Source organism: Sciurus vulgaris (assembly GCF_902686455.1).
Source record: "Sciurus vulgaris genome assembly, chromosome: 8".
NCBI lineage: Eukaryota > Metazoa > Chordata > Mammalia > Rodentia > Sciuridae > Sciurus > Sciurus vulgaris.
Window position 1 is genome coordinate 133321719 of NC_136468.1, and position 18609 is coordinate 133340327.

The window sequence follows — 18609 nt, forward strand, 5'->3', positions numbered from 1 at the left end:
ACTTAGTCCATTACCTTCTGCTTACTGAGTCACAGAGCACGTCCCATCTCCCTCCAGAGCGCTCCGGCAGCTGGGCTGGGTTATAAGCCGTCTTTGTCTTAGTCGGTATTAGATAATGGATTTGGTGGAACCTTCCATTTGAATCAGGGAAACGCAATTATGGAGTTGCCGTTGTTTCAGTGAGTGGCCAACTCCGACGGTCTGGCTCAGGAACACAGATTCATTCCTCTTTTTCCACTGGGGCTGTTCTGATGAGGGCTTGCTTTACAGGCACGTTGGACACATAACGACAAAGCATTTACTTCACTTTTTAATTGCTCTTGGAAACGTTTAAATGGCATGGATGCGATTTTTACTAGAAAATCAAAGCATTCACTTTCCAGAGTAACAACTCTTCAGTAGGAGGGCAGAGAGGACCACTGTTTGAAATCCATTGAAAACCGAGAGCCTGTATTCAGAGCTAACAAAGCTGTTTGAAAGTCAAGTGGGGACACGCTGACTCAGCAGGACCGGCTAAAAGTTGCATTCTGGCTTTAATCCATTTCAACAAATGCATTTTTTTGCTGTGTCAGAGAGAGCCTTAAGAGGAATTTCTGGAACAACATGCAGAAAATGGTTCTCGGTGAACAGCCACTTTTTGAAGTCACCATGAAATTACTAATTATGCTGAAGAGAGTCTTAAACACATGAGTCTCTTGTGGATTTCATGCTGGAGGACGGAGTCTCGGGTTGCTGTATGAGCAGCCACGTTCGCGTCCTGCACAGTCTGTGTGTGCGCCTGTGCACCCCGTGTGAAGCGGGCGTGTGTGAATGAAGATGAAAAGAAGCTGCGGGCAAAGACAGACTCACTTCCCAGTTTTTCCAGTTACAATGTCACCTTGTCCTAGTCGCTTAGAAATTCTAGAGCTTTAGCATTCTTTTAAAAAATGTAGCCATTTTCTTTAAAGAGGTGCTGGAACAGCAGAAAGAGCACCAGCTCTTGATTTCCCAGCTCTGGGCTCGAACCCCAGGTCTGCCACACATGTGCTACGGGACTTTGGACAACTTAACCCCTCTGTTCTTTGGGCTTTTCCTTCCTACATGGGGATAATAAGCCTCATCTCTGAATTTGTAAATGAAATAATGAACTCTGCATAAGGAGCTGCACCAGTGCAGTGTCGGCACACTGGGGGATCCGGTAGGTATCGTTCCTCTGTTCCAAGCCACTTCAGAGGTGTGTGGAGAGATCACAGAGGCCTTTTCATATATTCTCTATGGAACCTATTATTTGAATACCTCGAAAAGTGAAGCCAGCATCAGTTTCCTAAGGCGAGATGTTAAATACAGAGGTGAATAGACTGTTAAGTTCACATACTTAAAAGAAGAAACAGCATGATATTCCAGTGATTTTCTTGTCCAAAAGTCATAAATATTAGGGCTCTTCAAATCTGGATAAAGGACCTCATTTTAGCCATGCTTTGCAAACTTCTTGGATGACGATCCAAAAGGTTAATGTATTATTTAGTTAGCCCACTAAGGAGACTGTCTCACTTAGCTCTAGGGCAAAGGAAGGAGAGAAATCTGCTCCATTCAGTATTCCTACCAACTGAAAGGAGTAAAATTAAAATGCAATCATAAAATCGAATCACTGCCTGCTGTTTTAACTATTTCTCCAGCTCATTATATTTTTAAATTTTATATTATAGAAGTTTTTATACTTGAAAAAGTTTTAGGAATCAAGTTCCAACTTCATATACATTGTCTTTCCATGGAAAAATCATAGAATTTCAGCTTTTTTAGAGTAGGAAAGAATTTTAGACATTGTTCATGCCAGTGACAATGTCAAGGAACAATATAAAGCGTACGGAAAGTGCTACTGCTGCCCAGAGTGGTCTCCCTGGGCTCTGGGGTCAGAAACAGCAGGAATGGAACCTGGATTTCATGACAGTAGGAAGACCAAATTCATTAAGACCATAATTTGAAAGAGGAAAGAAATCACCTGAACTCTGGACTCCAGTTCTTGGGGACCCAAGCACTTCCCACAGCCTGGTTCTCATCGTCCTTAATGAGCACTGCCTGGACTGAATGTTCCCTCCCAAACTCAGGTGGACGTCTAATTGTGACTGAAGGCGTTGCGGGGAGACAGCTCAAGAAAGATTCACCCTCATAAACACATGGCTGTCCCCGGAGTGGTCAGTTATGGAAGTGAGCTCTCACGCATGCTGTCCTCTGGCTCCCTCCTGGTCCCTCCCTGCTTTGTGCATGACTCCTTGCCCTTCTGCCATGGGAGGGCCCCCATCAGATGTGGCCTCCTGATGTCAGACTTCTTGGGCTCTAAAACAGTATGGCAAATAAACTTGTGTGGTTAATAATTTAACTTCATCTGTGGCATTCTGTTACAGCAGCAGAAAAGGAACTAAGATACACACCACTGTGGACCAAGCAGTAGCCAGCAGAAAATCAGGACGAGAAGAAAGCTCAAGATAAATATCCTGCCAGTTCTGGAATTTATGAGCTAGTTAGCAAATAAGTATACAACCTAGTAAGTGCTCCATGTAAAATGTTAGGGGAACAGAGATGAACTCGAAAACGTCTGCAAGTGTCTAAAGGCTTCAGAGTAGGGTGATTTTTGATCAAACTACAAAAGAATAAGTAAGACCTTATAGCTTCACAGAGGAGGAAGATACATGGGGCAGAACAAATGGCATGAGGAAATCCACAGAGTGAATGAACCCAGAGGTTTGGGGACAGTCAGTGGGAGACACGGAATGGGAAACATCCAATGCCTCAGAAAAGGGTTCTCTGCCCACGCCTCCCAGTGATACCTCATGTAATTCCTTCTGAAATCCCTGCGTCCTTTTCCTTCAAGTGTTTCAAATACGTATTTTGTCCAAACAGACCCTGGCATTGTCACCTGCCTATAGCAGATGTGCCAAGAGATGTTTTCTGGAGTCTGGAAGTTGCTGAACTACATACTAATCATATGTATTAATGAGATGCAGTGTGATGCTGGTGTGTTTGTGCACTGTAGAGGGGCAGTCAGCTACCGAGCGTGTCCGTTTCCCAGGTCAGGGGCTTTGGGCCTCCTCCTGAAGGCAGTGGGACCACCGCGGGGTTCTAAGTAGAAACTACAGGATGAGATGGAGCAGCTGGAGCCTCAAGAGACCGGGAAGCCAGGAGGAGGGTGCACTGCAGGAGAAGCCGGGAAGCAGCATGGAAGGAGCCGTGCTGATTCCACAGGAGAGGCTAAGGGACCGAGAAGGCAGCCCTGCAGAGATGGAAACCTTGCTGGGGAGGCGAGCTTCTCGGGACGGTGACTAACCAGATCTGGCTATCAGGGAAGGAGGCGGGGTCCTGAATAACTGAGAATTCTGGATTAAACCGTGAGGAGCTAATGTTGCCATTCACAGAACTGGGGGAAAAGCGAGAAGTCACAGACTTGGAGAGAGGCCTGACTGGGGCAGACGGAGGTGCCTGGAGAAAGAAGTTGATCTATGACTCAGTTGGAAGTCAGATAGGGGTTTGGAGTTTGTGTATGGTAGTGAAAACCATGAGCATGAATGAGATCGGTGTGTCAAAGAAAACATCAACACTCCCACGTTCACTTCAGCATTATGCACAACAGCCAAGGTATAGAAGCAACCTAAGAGTCCATCCACGGGTGAGCAGATGAAGGAAACAAAGTACACACACACAATGGAATATTATACAGCCATTAAAAAGAAGGGAATCCAGTCATTTGAGACATCAATGAACCTAGAGGACATTATGCTCAGTGAAATTAGCCAAATACAGAAAGAGCAACACTTACTATACAATCTCATTTATATGTGGAATCTAAAGAAGTTAAACTCATGGGAGCTGAGAGTGGAATGGTTGTTACTAGAGGCTGGGGAAAGAAGTGTGGAAAGGAGAAATGTTGGTCAAAGGATACAAAGTTTCAGCTGGATGGGAGAATTAAGTTTTAGTGATCTATTGCACAGTCAACATGGTGACCATAGTTTATCAATTATGTATTGTATATCTCAAAGTTATTGAAAAGAGTAGGTTTTAAACTTTCTCAGCACACACAGAAAAAGAAGTGAGATGATAGATATGCTAATTAGATTGACTTAATCTTTATACAGTGTATACACATATCAACATCACATTTTAGCCCATTAACATATACAATTATTATATGTCAATTAAAGGTTGTTTAAAAAAGGAAAAAAGAAAGGCATTCCATTCCAAATCCAACTTGTCCTGGAATGTTTTTAAAAATAAATCTTTAGGTGTGCTGGTACACACCTATAATCCCAGCAGGTTGGGAGGCTGAGGCAGGAGGATCCAGAGTTCAAAGTCAGCCTCAGAAAACGGCACTAAAGCAACTCAGTGGGACCCTGTCTCTAAATAAAATACAAAACAGAGCTAGGAATGTGGCTCAGTGGTTGAGTACCCCTGAGTTCAATTCCTGGTACTCCCCAAAAATCTTTAATTAAAATATTAAATATAATCAGAAAGGTATAAAATCATATGCACACAGCTCAACAAACTATCACAAAGCCAGGACAGCTATATCACTAGCACTCAGATGGAAAAATGGAGCATTATCAGAGCCCCTGAAATGCATTTCTTTCACATCAAAGGCATTTACAGCCACGCTTCCACTGGTGGCTTAGAGTATTAGAGTTCACACCTCTAACTGTGGAAGCCTTCCAACAGAATTCTCCATGGAGGAGAACCCCAGAGGTGGCCTGAGAAATCGTTTGCTCTATCATTTCCAAATGTCTGTCAAAAAGATCCAATTTTGACACTCTACATTTTCTGCCCTTATTTCAAATTTCAGAAATCAGTCAGAAGCAAATTCTTCATAGTCACTTCAAAACTAATGTATCCCTTAAGGAATGAACATAAGACTAAAAGCAGAGCCAGATGATTCCAGAGGAACCCAGAGCGCAGCGCAGCCATGTGCCATGGGTCCAGTGTGCCGTGTCCAGCACAGATGGCAGGACCTAGGGTCACATCTGCACTCACCATTGCTGGCAAAGCAAAGGGCTACAGGAACTGTTGCAGATGGAAAGACTTGGGGACAGGCAGGTGTGGGAGGTGCCGGTGCCAGGTGTGGGTGGCAGGATCCAATGACTAACATCATCAGGATGCTCCCAGGCTCGCTGGATGGTGCCAGGCAGCCCTGCTCCAGAGAAGGGTCACAGAAGATGGGTGGCAGGCTGTGCCCACCTCTGTTCAGCAATTGATGCTCTCCATAGAGAGCCCGCAAGGGTTCCTCTCCCAAGTCCTAACAGAACTGTTATCAATGCTCAGGACAGGGCTGGCTAATGGGAAAGGCCCCCACGGGGGCTTCCGACTCATAAACCTATTCAGCCTCACATGTTCATAACCATTTGTGTAAAGAAGAAAAAAACCTCTAAGCGCTAATTAGAAAGATAGAGCTGTTGTGTTTTCCCCCTGATCACCTTATCTTCTTTATTCAGTTCTTGAAGACTCAGCTATTAAAAGAAATTAAGTAATTCATCAAGCCCATTTCAATTACCTGCTGCTGATAACATCAGATTACAATTAGCATCTACAAATGAACCAAGTGCCAACTGCCAAGCTGAAACATAAGCTAATTTACTGCTCCGCTCTGCCTGCTGGAGCCACAACCCAGGGACCTGGCAGCAGGCATCCACTTCATTATTCCAACAGCGGTTCTGCAGCCTCTCTTGCCACAGTCCAAAGTGCAGCTCTGACCAAGATTTACTGCCCCGTCTGCCTCTGCTCACATGTTTACAGACGCTCTGTATCTGTAAGCAAATCACAGCCCCTTTTAAACAGCAATGTCTAGACAAGCAGGTGACAAATCTTGACCTAAAGGAGTGAGTAAATATTATTAATATTTATTAGGCACTGATAGGTGTGGGGCCCAGCACAGGGTGTGCATGTCATAACCTTAATGAGGGTCTGAATCATTTTCTGTGAGTCCTCAGGTGCTTGATCAGAAAAATCTCCTGCTCTGTGGACGCTCTCCATTTCTCATTTCTCCTTTTCAACAGGGAAAGGACATTTTTGTTCCATTCTTTCAGATGTCTAGAAAATCTGTTTTAGGGTCTGGGACATATTAATTTTTTATATTTACATTTTTTCCTTTCCATGCTTTGGATGAAAATCAGAGGTGTGTGATTTGGCTTCCCAGATCAGGGGCATTATTAGACTTGGACAATCTGTGTGGTCCCGTCCACGCTTCTCAAGCAGAATTAATGACACAATAAATGTGCAGAGTCCAGAGGGATCCTGTGGCCTGCAACAGAAGAGAGCGAGCAGACCTGAGTTTGGGTCCTGCCTCTGCAGCTCTGACCTACTGCATAGTATTGTGGTGAGGATTCAATGAAATGCTTGCAAGAAATCTGGTTCAATGCAGGGATCACAGAGCATAGCATCCCTGGGAAAAGGAACGTGGGTGGTGGCTATTCTCTTCCTGCAGGCGGGCAAGGGCTTGGGGTGGAAGAAGCAGCCCCTCTGGCTTTTAGACCTGGACCAGGTAATCCTCGCATGGCTCCTGCTTGGATCTGCCATTTCAGTAGGAATGTTCTCATGGAAAGATCCATGGATGTGGAACGCAGAACCTGAAGTCCTACCCCGACTCTGCCTCTGACTCTACGATCGAAGGTAAGCTACAAATGTCTCTTAACACTTGGATCTTCATCAGTGAATTGGAAAACAATAGTTTGCCTCCTAGGGTTCCTGGGAGCACAAACGAGTGCTGTAAAACAAATAGCATGGAGTCACATTACGATACCAAGAACCTCCATGTGGGTTCTCACACACCTTCGAACCTCTTGAGAAACTATTTTGAATATGGCTCCCTATGTCATTCTGAGGATTTTCAAAGAAAAATACTCTGTTAGTGTAAATTAATTACTACTGTTAATTACAAACATTTTACCTGTAAAGCTAAGTCTCTTTCCATTAAAAAAAAAAACCCTAATATATAAACATTGAAATGTAAAAAGCATAAAAGGGAGTGGTTAATGCAGGAAATTATTCTAAAAAAATTGTTGTAACATTCTTTAGAATACCAAGTTTCAGATGTGTTCACAGTAATCATTTAATTCATAAAATCTAGTCAGGGATAGCATATAACTAAGGTGTGATATGTGTGGGTGCTATGTAGTTAATATGTAGCATTGCTCCACCTGAACTTGGGAATGGAGAATTTTCTGACATAAATGACCAGGATTTAATTTTTAATAATGTGGTTTCTTTAATTTTGTTTTTGGGTGGTACTAAGGGTTGGATCCAGGGCTTCAAACGTGCTAGGCACATGCTCCACCACTGAGTAACATCCCCAGCACTTCCTATTTTTATTTTGAGACAGGGTCTCAATAAGTTGCCTCAAACTTGAGATCCTCCTACCTTAGCCTTCTGAGAATTGGGTGACTGGTTGAGCCACCATGTCCAGCATAATGTGACTTTTATAAAAATTATTCTAGTAATTTTTTTGAATTCTCGAATTAAAACAGTGAGAGTCACCAGAAGTGGTGACTGTACTCAAGATAAGAGGAAGGACTCACACCTGACACAGCTGCCACCAACCTTTCACTCTAACACAGACTCCAAGACTAAAAAGAAGGAAAAGAGGCCAAGCATCATTGTATGAGATCTTATTGAGAGTTTTTAACTTCATATATAAAAACCAATTAATATTATTTACCTTATGAGTTTGTGAGGAAGACTAAACTAGAAAATGAATATACATATGTGACATAGAGCAGGTTTCAACACATACTTGTTGACCAAAGCTCCATGGGGCAGGAGCTATGTTGGTTTATTCATTGAACAGCACATGCCTGTCACATAACTAATGCTCAGCATTACATGACTAAATAAGGACTTGTTCTTAAACTGTCAATCATTTTCTATAGATAACTGGACACCTGACCTCGGGTTTTAGTAGGAAGCACTTTCCATCCCTCATATGTGACCCTCTACTAGACACCACCAGGCCTGAGACTGACGTGTGGCAAGTGTCTCCTGAAATGGGCTCGCCTTTGCATCTATGCAGGTGCACATGGGCACCTCTCTTCATGAGAGAGAGAGAGACAGAGAGGGAGAGAGAGACCAAAGACCTGAGCCATCCTCCTCCTTATCGCGTCTTTTCTGGCTTTCCTAATTGCAGTTCACCCCACAGTGAGATCGGGGTGATCCTGCTGGTCCCTAGTAAGGGAGGTGTGACTCCCTCAGAGAGAGAGCACTAGTAACCGACTAGCAGCACTTCTGATTTCAAGGTGGCTCAGCTAGAACCACGAAGAAGGCCACCAAAACACTGATGCTACAGAAACACTCAGGCAGCTGCAGTGGCTTTGAGCATAAAAGAAAAGTGGCCAAGCTGGGCACTGTGGCACACACTTGTAATCCCAGCGGCTCGGGAGATGAGGCAGGAGGATCGAAAGTTCAAAGTCAGTCTCAGCAACAGTGAGGCACTAAGCAACTCACTGAGACCCTGTCTCTACAAAACAGGGCTGGGGATGCGGCTCAGTGGTCGAGTGCCCTGAGTTCAATCCTTGGTACCCTGCAAAACCCCCAAAAAGGTAGCCATTTCACAGGTCAAATTTTACACTATTTTCATAAGAAGTGCTTAGAAAATTACTAGACTATTCTTGATTGTAGTCTAGAAATCTGGAGAATCCAATTCATTTCCACTGGTTTTAACACAAGTAAATGGTGGACAATAAATGTTAATACATGCTACATATCATCACTATAAGAAAAGGGGGACAGTAAAACACCATGTCCCTGAACTCCTTTCTGTTCCCTAACACCTAGCCAAGTCAAGGGAGCAATGAACACAAACCTGGGCAGAAAGTTCGGGTCCATATTACCCTGAAGGACACTGGCTCTCTCTGATGCATGTTGGGAACTGGGGCAAGTTAGTAGTATTTGTAAATAGCTACTTTATTGCATGTATGGGGACGGCTGCTCCTTGGGATGCTGGCCATGCAGGCTGACCAAGCCAGATGAGGCTAATGATGATGACGTCACTGCTTCTGCAGCCCAGGATATAAAATCCCTCTCTGAGTGGGGACAGGAGGAACTGAGGGTGCTGTGGTAAGGATAGGCGTCACTCATCCAGCTAGCCACTGCTGGACAGAACACTGTGAGGGAGAGGAGGCCCTGCTGGCAAGCACCACGAGGGACAGAGGTGCTATCAGCCTGTGGCCACTGAGCTCTTCTTGGAGCAGCACTAAGCTCTGGTGAGCTTTCCCCAGGAAAGTGTCTCCCATGCTGTTCCTGACCCTTTATGTCATACGTCTGCAATCTACCCACTGCCCTAGCACAAGTGAGACACATGGTGACCACCCAGGGACAGACTTCTTGTCATCTCCACCTTCTCTCTCTCTCTTTCTCTCCACTGATTCTATTCACTTCACCCTGATGTATGCACCCCAAAACCTTCCTGGTGGTTCACAGCTCACTTCCCTTGGCTTCTTCTTTTTTGTTGGGGGGGAGGGAACCCGGAATTGAACTTAGGGGCACTCGACCACTGAGCCACACCTTCAGCCCTATTTTGCATTTTATTTAGGGACATGGTCTCACTGAATTGCTTAGTGTCTTGCTTTTGCTGAGGCTGGCTTTTGATCTTGCGATTCTCCTGCCTTGGCCTCCGGAGCCAATGGGATGACAGGCGTGTTCCACTATGCCCAGCTCCCTTGGCTTCTTTCAGGTAAATATTATCCCCCCACTTGCTGAAGCTCTCTTCTTTCTGAGCTCCGGCTGGATTCCCTCTACTCAGATTCCCTCCACCCTCTGTGGGCCTGGCTCAATCTCCCTGGCTGGCTTTCCTTCCTATCCAGTGATGTCGCTAGAATCTCATTTTAACAAGGATGTCATTTCCAGTTTTGTTTGTTCATAGTAAATGAAGTAATAGAAATGCAAGCTGGGAGTATACAAAATCAAACCTACCATGTGCTTATCAAATTACTCGTCCCTCCCCCTCTGTCAGGGCTTTCCAGTTTCTTTCCAAAGACCCACAGCATTCTTCTGTGCACCCAGGCACAACATCTTGGTATGAGCTTTGACTTGTTCAACCTCGTTATTCAAAAATTTGTTGAGTACTCACTTTGCGTAAAGGGTCATACTGGTGATACAGAGAATGTAGGTAGAACGCAGTTCATATTGCCAACGGACTTTAGTCTAGTAAAGGTGACCATGTAGGTATTCAGATAATAACAATTTACGATTCATTATGAATAGAAAAAGAGAACTTTGTTGTGTGTGGTACTGGCAAATGAACCCAAGGACACTCACTACTGAGTTACATCCCCAGCCCTTTTTATGATAATTAAGTAATTAATTAATTAATTTATTCAGTACTGGCGATTAAACTCAGAGACACTTAACCAATGAGTCACATCCCCAGCCCTATTTTGTATTTTATTCAGAGACAGGGTCTCACTGAGTTGCTGAGGGCCTCACTAAGCAGCTGAGGCTGGCTTTGAACACCAGATCCTCCTGCCTCAGCCTCCCAAGTCGCTGAGATTCCCGGTGTGTGCCTCCCTGACTAGTTAGAATAAGAGAAACTTATAGAAGGTTATTAGGGCAAAACAGAAACAAGAAAAAGAACTTATCTTGCAATCAAGAGAGGCTTCAAGTAGTGAATGGTATTTGGGATAATCTGAAAATGATGGGTAAACTTCAGACAGGAAGACAGGGACACAGAGGAAGAGACAGCTTGAGGAAATACATGAGAGCAGGACAGCATGGCCACAGTGGAGAGGTGGGGAGTGGCAGAGCCTGTTTTAGGTAGAGAGTAGAAATGAAAAGTAGCAGAATTAAAGAACGGGATATCAGATGTGTGCATAATCATGACAACCTTCATTCCAAGGTAAGGATTCTAACCATAACATGGTATAGAACATGTGACGACAGATAACTTGAGTACACCTTTAAGAGGATCAGTCTACCACTGTGTGTGGAGCAGAGGGGCCTGGGAGGAAGGGAGTATGCTGAGGAAATCCCAATTAGTTAGGGAGGCAATGGACTGGGCAACGGGGATGGGGCAAAGAGAAAGTGGCCTTATGAGAATATTTAGGTGACAATTTAGACCAGGAGTCAATTAAAAAAAAAAAAAGAAACCAATGATGACCTTTGATGCTATGTCAGGGTGGTATGGCAGCGTGGGTAATGTCTCCCTGCAGGGTGTCCACGTCCTAATCCCCAGAACATGTCTCGGTTACCTTGCTTGGCAAAAGGGCCTCTGCAGGTGTAATCAAGGATCTTGAGGCAGGGAGATTATCCTGGCCTCTCCAGTGGCCTGATGTAAGCACAGCAGTCCTTACTGGAGGGATGCAGAGGAGTCCGAGTAGAAGAGAAGGTGATGTGATGGAAGCAGAGATTGGAGGAGGAGGGTGACCACTAGACAGAGAGAAAGGCAAAGAAACAACGGATTCTCTCCTGGATGCAAATAAACCAGCCCTGTCAACATCTTCACTTCAGCTCAGTGAACTGACTTCTGACTCCTGACCTCCAAAGCTAATAAGCTTGCATTGTTTTAAGCCACCAAGTCAATGGCATTTTGTTACAGCAGCAACGGGAAACTGATACAGATGGTTACAGGGTGGAGCAGCCTTTTTCAGAATTAGGAAGGAGAGAATTGGTTTGGATTCACTAATGTGGACAGATCAGCGTGAGAATCAGAAAGAGTATCTACCAGGTAGTTGGAAATGTGAAATGAAGCTCGGGCAGGAAAGAGGTCAGAACTGGTGAGTATGGATCTAGAAACAAGGTGCACTGAAGCACTTGTCAAGTGACGGTAAAAATGAAAAGGAGAGAGAAAGAACACAAAAGAATCCGGGAACAAAACCCCAGAACTCCCATGTTTAGTAAGTGGCAATATGATGGAAAAGGGCCAGTGAGGGAATGTCTGGATGAGACGAGCCTGAGAGAAGGTGGGGGAGAAAGCACGCTCAGAAAAGCATATCACGGGGCTGGAGTTGTGGCTCAGTGGTAGAGCACTGGCCTCGCATGTGTGAGGCACTGGGTTCACTTCTCAGCACCACATAGAAATAAATAAAATAAAGATATTGTGTCCATCTACAGCTAAAAATATTTCTTAAAAAAAGCATATCATGATCCAGGAACAAGCTGTACACATACAAACATTCACATACATGACTATACTGATACACATGTATGTACATAGTAACTGTCTGGAAAGACTAACCAAATTGTTAACCATAGTTAACTCTGAGGAGTGGGACAGGGGAAAGTAGTGACATGAGGGGACAAATTTCCTTTTTCTACTTTATACATTATTGTACTTGTAGAGTATTTCTCAACATGAGTAAGTACTGCACTTGCAACTTTAAAAAAAAAAAATGTTCTTTTTTTTTAAAAGGGGCAAGAAAAACCAATGAAGAAGATACACAAAGAAAATCAAGATAGTGGTGCTTCCCAGAAACCTAGAGAGCTGGGAATTTCAAGGAGAAGGTAGCAGGGCATTCCAAAGGCTGCCTGCTGAGGGGGCAAGCTTAGAACTGTTAGAACATCTCTCAGTGCTGCTCTCAGGACACCACTGCCAATCCCTGTCAGGCACAAAGAGTGCAAGTCAAACTGCAATGGTCAAAAGTGAATAGGTGGAGCTGGGCACGGTGGTACAGGCCTGTAATCCCAGCGGTCAGAGGTTGAGGCAGGAGGCCTCAAATTCAAAGCCAGCCTCAGCAATGAGGCCTTAAGCAAATTATCGAGACCTGTCTCTACATAAAATGTAAAAAAGGGCTAGGGAATGTGGCTTGGTGGTTAAGCACCCCTGAGTTCAATCCCCAGTACCAAAAAAAAAAAAAAAAAAAAAAAAAAAAAAGTGAAGTGAGGGGAGGAGACCTGAAGGTGCTGGAGAGCAACCAGAGCCTCAAGAAATTGTAGAGAGGTTGGAATGGACCCATCAAAGAAGACAATGGCCATTTTTCAAATGCCAGAGAACATTTTTTATGTACTTTTTTTTTCTTTCTGCATCAAAGCCAGCACCTGGTGCACAATGAGGATATATTCTACCACTAAGGTACACACCAGCTTGGAGGTATTTTAAATAAAATTCTCTTTTTATTTTTATTTTTTCCTAAAGGGCAGGCCCCAAGCAGTACCATATGATGAGGCTAAAATTCTGGTAGAAACACAATCTTAATGACTTGAAAAATCAGAGGGGGAAAATATTCCAAACAGGGTCACAGATCACAGTAAGGAGTCCTGAATTCTGAGTATGAACTCTACCCTCATCTCTCTCTGTAACCCTGAAAATATGTATGCACAAGGCAGAATCTAAGCAGCCAATTTAAAGCTAAATGATCCAAAGAAAGATTTCGGCAGCCACCCATGATGGGGGAGACTGATTTTGGAAGTCAAATTTAGCCAAGTTAACTGACTGATAAAACAAAAACAAATCAACATTATTAAGAGAGATCTGAATCCAGTTTTTCTATAAAATGTCATTCAGGCATTTCAGATATAATCCCATATTACTGGGCATACACAGAAACATTAAAATGTGACTAATACTCAGAACAAAAGGTAATCAACATGCAACTCTGTAACTAAACTAAAAATCATTGAATTATACAGTTTAAATTGTATGGCATGTAGATTATATCTCAGTCAAGCTGTTACCAAAAAGAAAAAGACACAAAAAGAACAAATCAATAGGGTCTAACCCTGAAATGACCTGTATGGATTTAGCAGAGAAGGCTTTAAAAGCAGCTGTCATAACTAGACTCACCATGTGAAGGAAAAAACACAAGAGTAAACACACAGATCCCAGCAGAAAAGACTGAAATGTCCATGAAAAGTACCAAATGGAAACTCTAGGGCTAAAAAACACAATATGTATCTAAAAAAATTCACCTGTGCAATAAGGAATTAATCTTGTCCAAGGAGAGGTCTGGACGTTGGGCCTGGCAAAGCCCTTGGAATGCCCTACCTGACAACAGGGTCACTATTTATCTGAGAACACCGGTCATGTCAATGGTCTAGGCTAATAATGTGATTCCTTGCGGGGCTTTTGGTCGCATGGTATCAGCTCAACCTGCAGAGGGGCTGGAAACTGAGGTCACCCACACAGGTAAGTCAACTACATCTATGTGAGCAAGGTCCAATAAAACCAATACTAAGGTCTGAATGAGTTTCTCTGGCTGGCAATATTCTCTGTCATGAGTAAAATAGCTTTCAATGATTTTTATGAGTCCTTCTAGTAAGCTTTTGAACTTCAGGGTGGTCTCAGGGACGCCTGGCCTTACAGTTGATGGCAGAGTGAGGATGATCTTGGAGAATCCCTAACTCTGCATCACTGGTTTTAACAGCAGATTGGAGGTGGCTGAAGAGCTAGTGAACTTAAAGGTAGATAATAGAATTTTTCAAACTGAAGAAGAGATTAAAAACATGAAGAAAACCTTAGTAACATATGGGACAATATCAAAAGTTCTAAAATATATGCAAATTCTCACAAATACAGGAAAGAGGGAATGGGCCAGAAAAAGAAACTTGAAAAATCAATAGGTAAAAATTTCCTAAATTTGGTAAAAGTTACACATCTGCAGATTTGAAAGCTTAAATAATGAGAAAAAGGAAAGACACACACAAAAAAGTCACGTTTGGGCATACGATTTTTTTCTTTTTGCATCAAAGCCAGCACCTGGTGCACAATGAGGACATGTTCTACCACTAAGGTACACACCAGATCTCAAACTGCCGGAGAACCAAAGTTAGAGGAAATCTTGAAAGAATTCAAGAAAAAGTGGCATATAATATAGAGAATATTAATATCCACTGAATTCTTATAAGAAATAATAGGGGTCAAAAAACATTAGAAAGACTTCTTTAAAGGGCTTAATGAAAGGTTTATAAACATATCAACTAGAATTCTACATCCAGCACAGCTATCCTTCTAAAATGAAAAGGAAACAAAGACATTTTAAGGTAAACAAAAAGGAAGGGAATTCACTGGCAGACAAGCACCATGAGATATGCTAAGTGCAGCTCTTCAGGCTGAAGGGAAATGAGACCAGATGGAAACTCAGATCTTTAGGAACAAATGTGAGCCCCAGAAATGGGGAAATAGGAGATAAACATAAAACATTATTTTTCTTCTTAATTCATTAAAATGACTTTTTAAAATAAAAAATATAACAACGTACTGTGGGGTTTAATAAGAATATAGGTAGAGTAATGTAAGTGTGACCACTGCAGTATTAAGTACAGAGGGTGGATTTAGACGGTTGCCAGAAACATTTCACAGGAAGTGCTACAATGTCAGCTCAAGGTAGACCAAAAGTCAGCAACACAGGATGTGCTCTTTAGAGCATCCGCTACAAAATACTGCAAAGAAATAGAGTTAAAAAGCGGGGCTGGGGTTGTGGCTCAGTGATAGAGCACTTGCCTAGCACGTATGAGGCACTGGGTTTGATTCTCAGCACCACATACAAATAAATGAATAAAATAAAGGTCTATCAACATCTAAAAATAGTTTTAAGAAAGCAAATAGATAAAATTAAAAAGGTCAATGGAAAAGCAGAAAAGGAAGAACAAAAGATCAAAACATTAATGGGAAAACCAGAAAACCAGTAGTAAGATAACAAACATAAATCCAAAGTGCTAATAATTATGTTAAATGTTAAATGAAAGAGCTTCTCCAATTAAAAGGACCAAACCAACTATGGAGAAGTATGTATCAATACATAGACAACTATACATTGTCTGTAGTTGACAAATATTAAATAAAAAAATGAATAAAAGATAAACTACAGATATAGTAAGCTTAAGAATATGGGAATATGAGATAAAACAGACTGTCAGGCAAAAGGGTTTATCAAAGATAAAAAGAGACATTTCATAATCATTAAGGGGACAATTTGTCAGGAAGACAAACTGATCATAAATGAACATTAGCTCAATAAGAGAGTTCAAAATTCAAGAAGCAAGGTTTCACTGAATTGTTTCATCTTCATTTTTGAAGGACAATTTTGCTGGACGTGGAATTCTAGGTTGATAGGTTTTCTTTTAGCCCTTCATAGAGAGAAACAGATAAATCCACAGTAATATGCAGAGATTTTTTAAAAAATAGTTTTTTAGTTGTAGATGGACACAATAACATTATTTATTTTTATGTGCTCCTGAGGATCAAACCCAGTGCCTCACATCTGTTAGGTAAGCACTATACCCCAACCCCAATATGCAGTTTTTAACAACCCCCTTCTGAACAATTTTTGATAAAAGAAAGATTTTAAAAATCACAACAAAATAGAGATGATCTGAACAACACTATCAACTACCTTGACCCAATGGATACTTATTGAGTACCTTAGCTGTTGGAATCCTACAGAGTATATTATTAACCATAATAAAATAAAACTGAAATTTGGTAACAGTACAGTTTTCTAAGAAAGCCTCCATTTTAAAAAATTTATTTTGGTGCAGTGCTGGGGATTGAAACCAGGGTCTTACATGTGCTTGACTAGCCATTGAGCTACACTCCAAACCCCCAAATGTTTCTAAGTTAAACAACACTTCATGAGTCAAAAAGAAATCATAAATAATTTTTTTAAAGAATTTTTGAGGGCTGGGGAGATAGCTCAGTCGGTAGAGTGCTTGCCTTGCAAGCACAAAGCCGTGGGAGCCGTGGGTTCGATCCCCAGCACTGCAAAAAAAAAAAAAAATTTTAATTTTTTAGTTGTAGGTAGACACAATAACTTTATTTTTATGTGGTGCTGAATATTGAACCCAGGGCCCCAAGCATGCTAGGAGAGTGCTACCACTGAGCCACAACCCCGGCCCAATAAATAATTTTATAAGAGTTTTAAGCTCTAGCCAGAGTTATGGCTCAAGGTAGAGCGCTTGCCTGGTATGTGTGAGACCCCGAGTTCAATACTCAGCACCATATATAAATAAATAAATAAAATAAAAGATTCATTGACAACTAAAAAAAATTGTTTTTAAATTAAAGTTTTAAGCTCAATTAAAATGAAAACATATTTTAAAAATCATGGGAGCAGAGCGTGGTGGTGCACTCCTGTCATCCCAGCAGCTCAGGAGGCTGACACAGGCAGATCACGAGTTCAAAGTCAGCTTTCGCAATGTAGTGAGGCCACAAACAGCTTCATGAGACCCTGTCTCAAAAAAAGTTAAAAAAAGGATGGGGATGTTGCTCAGTGCTTAAATGCCCCTAGGTTAAATCCCCAGTACCAAAAATAAATGAATAAATAGGTATAAGTACAGCAACATTTAGATGAAAGAAATTTTCTTAGAGCATTATAATTATACTTAGCAGTTGGGTTCACTGTGACAAAGTCATACATGCATGGAATTTGATTTACTTCATTTTAGTCCCAGTTCCCGTCTTTTCCCTCCCCCTTTCTCCTTCCTCTACTGATCTTCCTTTATTTATTTATTTTTGATTGGTGCTTTTATAAAAAAACAATTTTTTTAGTTGTAGATGGATACAATACCTTTATTATTTATTTATTTTTTATGTGGTGCTGAGGATCAAACCCAGTACCTCACATGTGTTGGGCAAGTGCTCCACCACTGATCCACAACCCCAGCCCCGATTGGTGCTTTTCATATATACACAAAGGTGAAATTTCCTGTGCCATATTTATATATGCATAATGGCATGATATTCATTCCATATTTCTAGAGGAAAATTTAGATATTTAAATGACTATATTAGAAAGAAGAGTCTACAGTCAATAACCTAAGGTTTGCCCTTAGGTAGCTTAAAAAAAACTCAAAGTAGAATGAAGAAACGCAGACAAACAATAAGGAAAAATTAACAGAAGTCAAAGTTGGTTCTTTAAAAAAAAAAAAAAACAAGACAACTGATAAATTTCTAGTCAGAATGATTCAGGAAAGTGCAGGGGGGCATACAGCACGGACTCCTGTTATCAGTGATAAAGAAGGGCTATCCCTATACAGTCTGCAAACATTAAAATAATAATGAGATATTACAAAGAACGTAGGCCAACAATTTTAACAACTTGGGTGAAATGAACAAAGTTTTTGAAAACTACAACTTATCAAACTGACACAAGATGAAAAGGAAAAGCCTGATAGTCTTCTATGCCTAACTTTCTCCGCTCTAGGTTCCAAGCCCTCTATCCTGCGGTCACTGCTTGACTCATCCTGACTCCCACATTTCACAACTTGCAGAATTTCCTGTTCACCAACACTCCCTGTGCCTGGTTTTCAAGCCAACCTTCTGTCATCCGCGGCACATTCCTGAATTCTAATCATGGCACCATCCCTGAGATATGCAAACCCGCTATGACTCCTACCTTCCTTCACATGTCCCTAGGCGTCAGTGCCATTCCATTCCTGGCCAAATCTTACCTGTGCTTCAAGGTCCACCTGGAGCCAATCCTCTGTATGAACTTGTTGTTTTTGAGGCTATTCCCAGCCCTGGGGGTCTTCCTTCTAGGAATTCCATGGCAACCCATCACTGTTACTGTTTTTTAGGGAGGCCTATGTTGTCCTGAATATTTCTTATTTTCCCAACTAAATTATAACCTCTTTAAAGATAACGATTTTAAAAAAACTTCTGTGTCCCTTAAAGTGCATATTAAGCACTTAATAAATAGTTGCAAACTATTGAACGAATATATAAAGTCA

The 18609-nt window shown here is 41.9% G+C and overlaps 1 protein-coding gene across 6 annotated transcripts in view; it reads right to left on the bottom strand.

Moving 5' to 3' along the window:
- TTC28 (tetratricopeptide repeat domain 28) overlaps positions 1-18609 on the bottom strand; it is a 603016-nt gene that overhangs the window by 135748 nt on the left and 448659 nt on the right. The gene's annotated exons all lie outside the window — the stretch shown is intronic.